This window comes from Dama dama, chromosome 17 (genome assembly GCF_033118175.1).
Source record: "Dama dama isolate Ldn47 chromosome 17, ASM3311817v1, whole genome shotgun sequence".
In the NCBI taxonomy this organism is placed as follows: domain Eukaryota; kingdom Metazoa; phylum Chordata; class Mammalia; order Artiodactyla; family Cervidae; genus Dama; species Dama dama.
The window spans coordinates 54,510,534-54,520,151 of NC_083697.1; the positions used below are offsets into that span (position 1 = coordinate 54,510,534).

The 9,618-nt window shown below is 39.0% G+C and overlaps 1 non-coding gene across 1 annotated transcript; it reads right to left on the bottom strand.

The window, feature by feature from the left end:
• Nucleotides 1-3,146: 3,146 nt before the first annotated feature.
• LOC133071982 (U6 spliceosomal RNA) lies at nt 3,147-3,255 on the bottom strand. Its single transcript, XR_009696595.1, has one exon. It is a non-coding gene; the product is annotated as a U6 spliceosomal RNA (small nuclear RNA).
• Between the last annotated feature and the right edge of the window lie 6,363 nt (nt 3,256-9,618).

Sequence of the window (9,618 nt, forward strand, 5' to 3'; positions counted from 1 at the left end):
AATATATAACACATTTCCAGATCTCTGATTGTGGGTTCAGGAACCTAAATCCTAAAGGACCCTCCCCGCCGCTTCCCAGTTAGTACTCGCAAGGCAGCATTACTTTGACTTCTGTCTACATATACTGATTTTACCTGATACCTTTTAAAATTATCCAAAAATAATTTTATGTGTTCTTTTGGACCTGGCTTATTTCGTTCATTATTGGACCTGAGAGATGCACCCATGTTATTTTGTGTAGCATTGTTTCATTATTTTTCATTGCTGGGTAAAATTTCACTGTTTAAATAGATCAGATTTTATATATCCATTCTTCTATTAGTGGACATTTGGGTTATAAATGAGTTATCAATTGCCATGTAACAAATTTTCCTAAAACACAGCCACTTAACATAACATTTGTTATCTCACAGTATCTCTGGGTCTGGAATTCAGAAGTAGATTAGTTGCAAAGATTGGTTCAGGTTTCTCATGAGCTTACCATCAAGCTGTCAGCCAGGACTTCAGTCATCTGAAGATTTCACTGGAATGAAAGACCCACATTCAAGTTCATTCACATGGCAACTGGCCAACCTTGATTTGTGTTGGCCAGAGACTCGTTCCATAGATTTCTTTCATGTCATATGGATGTCTCTATTTTTATCTGTTATTCTGATTAAGTTCTACACAAATATCCTCATTTTCTTTTTTATATAAAAATCTTTTTTAAACAACGGATCTATTCCCTGATTGTTTATTTTACAGCCTCATTTCAGCTTTTGATCTTTCATGCTGTTATTCCAGGTACTTGAAGACATGAGGGCCTACCCTATAATTTTCAATGATATCATTTTATTGTGATACTTTGTATATCACTGTTGCTATTGTTCAGTCTCTCAGTCATGTCTGACTCTTTGTGACCCCACAGATTGCAGCATGCCAGGCTCCCCTGTCCTTTACTCAAATTCATGTCCATTGAGTCGGCAATGTGATCAAACCATCTCATCCTCTGCTGTCCCCTTCTCCTCCTGCCTTCAATCTTTCCCAGCATCAAGGTCGTTTCCAATGAGTCTGCTCTTCTCAGCAAGCAGCCAAAGTATTGGAGCTTCAGCTTCAGTCCTTCCAATAAATATTCAGGGTTGATTCCTTTAGGATTGACTAGTTTGATCTCCTTAGTGTTCAAGGGACTCTCAAGAGTCTTCTCCAGCACCACAGTTCACAGCCATCAACTCCTAAGCGCTCACTTTTTTTTTTTTTTTTTTTTAATTGTCCAGCTCTTATTTCTCTATTTGACTGTTGGAAAAACCATAGCTGTGACCACATTGACCTTTGTAGACAAAGTAATGTCTTTGCTTTTTAATACACTGTCTAAGTTTGCCATTGTTTTTCTTCCAAGGAGCAAACATGTTTTAATTTCATGGCTGTAGTCACTGTCCACGGTGATTTTGGAATTCAAGAAAGTAAAGTCTGTCACTATTTCTGTTGTTTCCCCATCTATTTGTCATGAAGTGATGCGACCGGATGCCATGATCTTTGTTTTTTGAATGTTGAGTTTTAAGCCAGCTTTTCACTCTCCTCTTTTACCCTCATCAAGAGACTGTTTAATTCCTCTTAATTCTCTGCTATAAGGGTGGTATCATTTGAGGTTGTTGATATTTCTCCTAATAACCCAATTCCAGCTTGTGCTTCATCCAGTCCAGCATTTCATGTGATATACTCTGCATGGTGAATAAGCAGGGTGAGAATATACAGCCTTGACATACTCCTTTCCCAATTTGGAACCAGTCTTTTGTTCCATGTATGGTTCTAACTGTTGCTTCTTGACCTGCATACAGGTTTCTCAGGAGGCAGGTAAGGTGGTCTGGTATTCCTTTCTCTTGAAGAATTTTCCACAATTTGTTACGATCCACACAGTCAAAGACTTTAGTGTAATCAATAAAGCAGAAGTAGATGTTTTTCTGGAATTATCTAGCTTTTTCTATGATCCAAAAGATGTTGGCAATTTGATCTCTGGTTCCTCTGCCTTTTTTAATTTATTTTTTTAATTTATTTATTTTAGTTGGAGGTTAATTACTTTACAATATTGTGGTGGTTTTTTCCATACATTGAGATGAATCAGCCATGGATGTACATGTGTCCCCCATCCTGAAACTCCCTCCCACCTCCTTCCCCATCCCATCCCTCAGGGTCATTCCATTGCACCAGCCCTGAGCACCCTGTCTCTTGCATCAAACCTGGAATGGTGATCGGTTTCACATATGATAATATACATGTTTCAATGCTATTCTCTCAGATCGTCTCACTCTTGCCTTCTCCCACAGAGCCGAAAAGACTGTTCTATACATCTGTGTCTCTTTTGCTGTCTCACATATAGGGTTATCCGTGCCATCTTTCTAAATTCCATATATATGCATTAGTATACTATATTAGTGTTTTTCTTTCTGACTTACTTCACTCTGTATAATGGGCTCCAGTTTCATCTACCTCATTAGAACTGGTTCAAATGTGTTCTTTTTAATGGCTGAGTAATCTTCCATTGTGTATATGTAGCACAGATTTATTATCCATTCGTCTGCTGATGGACATCTAGGTTGCTTCCATGTCCTGGCTATTATAAACAGTGCTGCGATGAACATTGGGGTACACATGTCTCTTTCAGATCTGGTTTCCTCAGTGTGTATGCCCAGGAGTGGGACTGCTGGGTAATATGGTGGTTCTATTTCCAGTTTATTAAGGAATCTCCACACTGTTCTCCATAGCGGCTGTACTAGTTTGCATTCCCACCAACACTGTAAGAAGGTTCCCTTTTCTCCACACCCTCTCCAGCATTTATTGCCTGTAGACTTTTGGATGGCAGCCATTCTGACTGGCATGTAATGGTACCTCATTGTGGTTTTGATTTGCATTTCTCTGATAATGAGTGATGTTGAGCATCTTTTCATGTGTTTGTTAGCCATCTGTATGTCTTCTTTGGAGAAATGTCTGTTTAGATCTTTGGCCCATTTTTTGATTGGGTCATTTATTTTTTTGGAATTGAGCTGCAGGAGTTGCTTGTATATTTTGAGATTAATCCTTTGTCTGTTTCTTCATTTGCTATTATTTTCTCTCATTCTGAAGGCTGTCTTTTCACCTTACTTATAGTTTCCTTTGTTGTGCAAAAGCTTTTAAAAAATATGGAACACTTCACGAATTTGCATGTCATTCTTGCACAGGGGCCATGCTAATCTTCTCTGTATCATTCCAATTTTTTAGTATATGTGCTGCCAAAGTGAGCACCATTTGTGGCTCTTTATTATTGAGGTTCCTCACTGTGGGTGGGGTTGGACCGGTGGTTTGTCAAGCTTTCCTGGTTAGGGAAGCTTGTGTCGGTGTTCTGGTGGGTAGAGCTGGATTTCTTCTCTCTGGAGTGCAATGAAGTGTCCAGTAGTGAGTTTTGAGATGTTTATGGGTTTGGTGTGACTTGGGCAGCCTGTATATTGAAGCTCAGGGCTATGTTTCTGTGTTGCTAGAGAATTTGCATGGTATGTCTTGCTCTGGAGCTTGTTGGCCCTTGGGTGGTGCTTGGTTTCAGTGTAGTTATGGAGGCTTTTGGATGAACTCTTATCAATTAATGTTCCCTGGAGTCAGGAGTTCTCTGGTATTCTCAGGTTTGGGGCTTAAGCCTCCTGCCTCTGGTTTTCAGTCTTATTCTAACAGTAGCCTCAAGGCTTTTTCATCCATACAGCACCAATGATAAAACATCTAGGTTAATGGTGAAAAGATTCTCCACAGTGAAGGACACCCAGAGAGGTTTACAGAGTTACATGGAGAAGAGAAGAGGGAGGAGGGAGATAGAGGTGACCAGGAGGAGAAGAGGGGGAATCAAAAAGGGAGAGAGCAATCTAGCCAGTAGTCAATTCTTTATGTGCTCTCCACAGTCTGGAACACCCAGAGAGGTTCACGAAGTTACAGAGAGAAGAGAAGAGGGAGGAAGGAGATAGAGATGAGCAGGAGGAGAAAAGAGGGGATCAAATGGAGAAAGACAGATCTAGGCAGTAATCAGTTCCCTAAGTGTTCTCCTCAGTCCAGAACATACACATAGATTCACAGAGGTGGGTAGGGAAGAGAAGGGATAGGGAGAAGATAGAGGTGACCTGGGGGAGAAAAAGGAGGGCAAAGGGGAAGAGAGCAATCAAGCCAGTAATCACACTCCTATGTAAAAATGGGTACTGAAGATTGGATTCTTAAAGGTACAAAATTGATAACAAATACCAAAAAGCAAAGACTAAAAATCTAGAGTAGAGGTTAGATATCAAAAATACAGTATTAAAGAAAAACAGAACAAAATCATGAAAATTTTTAAAAATATATATGAAATTTGTTTTAAAAATAGGGTCTTTTTTTTTTGCAAGGTAATAGTAGGTTATAAAAATGAAAATTAAAGGAGTTAATAGAGGACTTAAAAATTTTTTAAAAAATAATTAAAAATGATAATAGTAAAACTATATCTAGGAATTACTCTGGAGCTGTTGCAGGAAGTGTGGGGTCAGTTCAGTTTCAGCTAGTTCCTTGTTCCAGCTTATACTTTTCAAGATCTGCAGGCTCCTTCCAGTGTAGTTGGTGCTAGCTACAGGGTTTTAATCTGTTGCACCTGTCACTTCCAAAGCGGTTCCCTCTGTTTTCTTGGGCTTCTTCTGTCTTCAGGTCTCTTCAGTGTCTAATTTCCACCCTGATGCAAGGGGGCAAAGGTGGCCACTTATTTAGGCTCACTTGTTCAGTCGTGCTGTAGGGAGGGAAGAACACTGCAGACAAATATCACTGGCGTGTGTAGGGCGTGCTCACAATCTCGGTCACACTGGGTTTGCCCCCGCTCACAGCGTGTGTGCTTTCCCCGTCTACACTGCTCAGGCTCCAGGTTGCTCAGCATGTGGACTGTCTAAAGCGGGCTCTGGGTTGCGTGCACTTCCCAGGTCTAAGCCTCTCAGGTTCGGGTTCTCGGGTACTCCCCAAAGGCGCAGACGTGGTTAGGCCTGCGTCTTGTGCCCTTCCCAGGCCCCAGCAGCTCAGGCGGCCAGGTGCTTGGGGAGCGCCCTCTCCCGAGGTGGCGCTGCGTCTTACCACCTCCCCCATCCCAGCCGCCGGGTCTCCTGGGCGGCAGCGGGCGCCTGTGTCTCTTCTGGGGAGCTGATCTCTGGCTGCGGCCCTCCCAGCGGATGTCAACCATCCAGAATCCCAGGAAGTCTTGGTTAGCAACCAGAAGCCTGCTCGCAGTTTGGTAGGGAATGCTGGCTCTGGGGCCGAATTTGCCTCTTTCCTGCTCTGGCTTCTGCCTTCTGCTTCCCTGCCTCCGTCAGGGGATGGGCCGGTCCGCAGCCGGCTAGCTCTCCTCTGGTGTTTGCTCGTGGGATAGTTCTCTCTCTCTCTCTCTTTCTCACTTTCTCTATTTTTCCTCTCTCTCTCTGGCTATCCTACAGTTTGGGTTGCTATCTCACATTAGCTCCCTCAGATTGCCCTCAAGACATTCAGGTCCAGTCCTTACCCTAAGCAAAGCAGCCTGCTCCTCCCTGTTCAACCCCCACTTGCTGATGGCGGATGCGAACTTCTGGGCTACTTCTCTGCTGGGAGTCGCTGTTAGGCATGCAATCTGTGGGTTTTGTTTATTTATTTTTCCCTCCAGGTTATGTTGCCATCTGAGATTCCAAAACTCCCCATTGACCCATTGGTGAGAGGGTTTCCTGGTGTTTGGAAACTTCTCTTTAAAGTCTCCCTTCCCAGGATGGGTCTCCATCCCTAACTCTTTTGTCTCACTTTTTATCTTTTATATTTTGTCCTACCTCCTTTCGAAGATAATAGGCTGCCTTTCTGGGTGCCTGATGTTCTCTGCCAGCGTTCAGAAGTTGTTTTGTGGAATTTGCTCAACATTCAAATATTCTTTCAATGAATTTCTGGGGGAGAAAGTGGTCTCCCCATCCTATTCCTCCGCCATCTTAGGACTGCCCCCTTGCCTTTTTCTTAAACCCAGCTTGTACATCTGGAAGTTCTAGATTCAAACATTGTTGAAGTCTAGCTTGAAAGGTTTTGAACATGACTTTGCTAGCATGTGAAATGAGTGCAGTCATGTGGTAGCTTCAGCGTTCTTCGGCATTGCCCTTCTTTGGGATTATGTAACATAGATGCTTAATATATTAATTTTGGAAAAATAATAAATGACTCTAAGACTTTGATACTTTCAACTCCTTGTGTCAATGACAAATATCACTTCTCCCTCATAAACATATCTTATTATCAAGTAAACATGTGATTAAGTGTGAATAACAACTCAAACAGTTCAAATTTCCTGCATTCAATGATCAGAGTCCCATGACAGACAAAGTTAATCTAGTATTTTAGTACAATTTCTAGTGTTTTAATACAGTTTCAGGTATTATAAATTAAATAAATCTCATAACTTTAGTGAATTAATTACAAGGATTAACAGCTATTAATCTATTTCAAATAGTAAAACTCCCAATAGTTGTCAGCTAGTCAATGCTGTTAACACAATCAAACCCGTTGTTTATTTTGATGGCATATCAGACATTTTAAACTTTCTGAAAACTCTCTATTATGCTCACTTTTCCTTTATACTACTGAGTTCAGATATACCCATCTTAATTATATCATTTTCTAAAGTGAAATTTTAAAATTGAGAAAATGTATAATTTTAGTAACATAACTGTGGAAATAGAAAAGACAAAGGTGACAATGAGACTGGCGATTACCTGGTATAAAATGTACTATTAGTATATGGAAGTGAAAGTCACTCATTCATGTCTGACTCTTTTCAACCTGTGGACTATACAGTCCATGGAGTTCTCCAGACCAGCATACTGAAGTGGTTAGCCTTTCCCTTCTCCAGGGGATCTTCCCAACCCAGCTATTGGACTCAAGTCTCCCTCATTGAAGTATATTCACAATATCAAGTTCTTAAAAAAAAACACACAACAGAAAAAGGATATGTAAATTATTGTCTGTGAAAAGCACAATGAAAATCATTCTTTATCTTGATAGAAATTATGTCACACTTTGTATATTAATGCAATCACAATTTCTGTGGTTTTATTTAATTTATCTGACCCTAGGATTCACATTTGAGAATATACTTTCTGCTTATGCATTTTCCTTTCTGTGGTACACAGATAAAGAATGATTTTCATTGTGCTTCTCACATAGACAATAACTTACATATCCTTATTCTGTTCTGATTTTTGAAAGAACTTGATGTTGTGAGTATACTTCTAAATAAAGAATGTGTTATCCAAATAACCAAAGTATTTCTAAATATTTTCATTATTAATTACAATATAATCAGCATATATGTTTTTTACCCTAATTCTCAAAGGGAACTCATCTGCTATCATCATATTAAAAGTAGATCCAAGTTTATTAATTTAACTTTCAACAGATTTTAAAAATTCAATAGGATTGAAGAGCATGTGGCCTGATGTTGATGCTTCAGACATTGTATACTTTATTTATACATTGTATACATTGTATACTTGATTTAGAGATGAATGATTATTCATTACAGAAATATAGTAATGGATATGTAAATAATGTCATCTAAGTCCAGGTGCTAAAGAGCATTACCAAATGCCATTAGTGAAAGTCAATATTATTGACTTTAAAATACTTTTTTTCCCATTCATAAACTTTGTATATTTATGGTTATCTTAACTTTTTAATTCAAATATTCATAGAACTTTGTGTCATCTCAACATCAACAGATCTTACGCAAAGCTTTTTCTTGTAGAACGTGCTCTATGCTACAGAAAATTTACTTCAGCTAATCAAAGCACTTTGCCTGGTGTATTTTATTTCCATATTAGGAGAATCAAAAATCTCAGTGACAGAATTTTAGTATATCATTGTGTGATAACAAGATTAATTATTTTTTGCCATAATATGAAGTAATTTTTTATGAACAAAGTAGCTGGGTTCTTAGCTCTAAAAATTTCAATAACAAATCAATGTGCAAGGGACATTTAAAGATATATAGCCCAATCTTTATTGTGGGTTTCCCTGGTGGCTCAGATGGTAAAGAGTCCACCTGCAGTGTGGGAGACCTGGGTATGATCCCTGGGTTGGGAAGATCCCCTGGAGAAGGGAAAAGCTACCCACTCCTCTATTCTGGCCAGGGCAATTCCATGTACAGAGGAGCCTGGCAGGCTACAGTATGTGGGGTCACAAAGAGTCAGGGCCTTACTGCGAAATTAAGGCCCAGAGATTTTAAGTGATTAATTTAAAGTCACAAATCACCCAGTGATAGAGCTGTGACTGTTATCCAGGGCCAAACATTTCCTCTTTAGAGTTCTTTCCATATTTTCCATTTAGTTCAGTTCAGTCGCTCAGTCATGTCCAACTCTTTGCGACCCCATGAACTGAAGCACGCCAGGCCTCCCTATCCATCACCAACTCCCGGAGCTTATTCAAACTCATGTCCACTGAGTCAGTGATGCTAACCAACCATCTCCTCCTCTGTTGTTCCCTTCTCCTCCTGCCTTCAATCTTTCCCAGCATCAGGGTCTTTTCCAATGAGTCTATTCTTCACATCAGGTGGCCAAAGTATTGGAGCTTCAGCATCAGTTCTTCCAATGAATATTCAGGATTGATTTCCTGTAGGATGGACCGGTTGGATCTCCTTGCAGTCCAAGGGACTGTGAAGAGTCTTCTCCAACACCACGGTTCAAAAGCATCAATTCAGTGCTCAGTTTTCTTTATAGTCCAACTCTCAATCCATCTATGACTACTGCAGAAACCATAGCTTTGACTAGATGGACCTTTGTTGGCAAAGTAATGTCTCTGCTCTTTAATATGCTGTGTAGGTGGGACATAACTTTTCTTCCAAGGAGCAAGCGTCTTTTAATTTCATGGCTGCAGTCACCATCTGTAGTGATTTTGGAGCCCCCAAAAAAAGTCTGTCCCTGTTTCCACTCTTTCCTCATTACGTTTGAAAAATTCTTGCCTTATGGGCTTGGTTAGTCCGTTTTCAATGGTAATGTGTTATTATATTTACATAAATAAAAATCATAGACTGTAATTCAGGATAAGCTATGAAAAACATCTAATACAGTTTTTAAAATGTCCTTTTGGTTTTTCAGTAATTTCAGTCACACTTCCTCCAACGTTATCTAAGTTTTAGTAGTTTGTTTTTGTTTTTGTTTTTTGCTAAAGAGTCTTTCCAACTTAGATAAGGGAACATTCATCCATGGCAAAAATATGAATTATTGCAACTACTCTGGTGTACAGCATGATAATCTAAATTTAAAATCAGTAATCCTAATTCTACATGGTTATCATGCCTAAAAAAATATGTAATAAAAAAACTAGAAGTAGCTTACATATATGAAATTTTAAAATAGAAATAATATACATATTTATAAATATTAAAACAGTATATTTATAAATTATAAAATAACATGGTACGTTTAATAAATAGAATATCATATGATTATTAAAAACAAAGAAGTTTAAGTGACAATTGCAAAAGACTGGATTTAAGTTAAAAATAAAAGTGTAAAACATTTTTAATCTTATTTAAAATTATAATGTATATGTATATTGTGTAATGTGAGTAGAAACTATATACATCTATCTATATAAAGACTTGTAAGTCTTTAT